Source organism: Trichechus manatus, unplaced genomic scaffold, assembly GCF_000243295.1.
Source record: "Trichechus manatus latirostris isolate Lorelei unplaced genomic scaffold, TriManLat1.0 scaffold00008, whole genome shotgun sequence".
Lineage (NCBI taxonomy): Eukaryota > Metazoa > Chordata > Mammalia > Sirenia > Trichechidae > Trichechus > Trichechus manatus.
Window position 1 is genome coordinate 11,974,118 of NW_004443944.1, and position 1,603 is coordinate 11,975,720.

Here is a 1,603-nt window from a genome sequence, read left to right on the forward strand (position 1 = left end):
TGAGTCGGAGTCGACTGGATGGCACACATCAACACAACATGGCTATCAAAGGATGGATGAAGAACATGAATCTGCATTTTTATTTGCTCAGATTCCTTGAACTTTGGGATAGATGGGAGACTGCACGCCTTCCCCTGTTACAATTCCAAGAGTTCATTAGCATGTATTAGTCCTCACGAAGCCCCCGTGTGGCGCAAACGGTTCAGTGCTCAACTACTAACCCAAAGGTTGGTAGTTGAAACTCAGCTGGAGGCACCTCAGAAGACAGGCCTGGCGATCTGCTTCTGAAAGAGCACAGCCTTGGAAACCCTACAGAGCAGTTGTACTCTGCACACGTGGGGTCACCATGAGTCGGAATCTCAGTGGCAACTAATAACAACATGTGTGTATCTCCATCATTCCTCAATCCCAGGGACTCCCTCCTGCAGAGAACACCAACTCTACTCAGAGGCAAGGTGGAATTTTGAGATGCAGCAGTCCTAAGTCCAACGAACTTAAGGGAAACTCAATTAAAGCTTATCTTTCTTGTGGGAATGGAGAAGGTCTCATATGTTAAAATGTGCTGTCTACACCTCACCACAATGTTCAGAGGACTTAAGAAATGTGTGCAGGAAGACAAGTGGGGTGGCTTCTTGGAATTTGTCTGCACTCTTTGAGCAGGGATGAGATTGCTTAATGCAGGTACACCTGCCATTATCACTGTCCACCCTAAGCCTTGGCAGTAACATTTTTCTCATATGAATCCTTCAGTGCCAGGGGTTCATTTCAACATTTCCGTGACTTCTTCAAGTTCAGGGGCCAGGAAGACAGTCCAACGAATTCTTTTTACCTGTGCTCCAGGAAGCATAAGCTTTTTGTGTTCAAATAACCACTTTTCACATCACAGCCTTAGTCCAACAAATTAATCCCTGCACATTATAAGACAGTGAAAATAGAAGAGTATATTTAATTAAGTAGCATCTGGTTAGATATGGTCTCTTGAAAAGCCCCTTCACCACAACCCAAACCATTTCCTCATTAATTTTTTAACTTTGCTTATTTTTTTCTGATTTAACATAATCCCCATGAAAATTCAACACCAGTTAGTCATTTTACAAGTATCTTTCAACTGTGTAGTGTGTTGCGGTGTGGTGCAGTGAAGTGCTGTGCGATGCGGTGTGATGCAGTGGGGAGCGGTGTGGTGCAGTCCGGTGTGGTGCGGTGCGGTGCGGTGCGGTGCGGTAGGGAGCGGTGCTGTGCGATGCGGTGGGGAGCGAGGGGTGCGGTGGAAGCCTAAATTTCCAACCAGGCTGAGCCTCTTTTCCCGACAAGAGCAGTGGGTATTTTAGAGGCTGGAACTATAAAAATCCACTTTTTCCCTTTCGTTTTATGATTCCTTTCTAAAGTTTTCATTTTCTACTACTAGATGTCATGGTTTTAAAATATCGTACAAAGCTAGAATCAGCTAGTATATAGGCCATTTCCCCCTTTTCAATTTAAATATTTTATTTGTCCATTTTCATTCTTTCTTCCCTTCTGTTGAAACACATACGTACTACTTCTGATGAACACACACACGTACGCAGAGGCAAATTATCCTCGTGAACACCCACATATGCAGTAT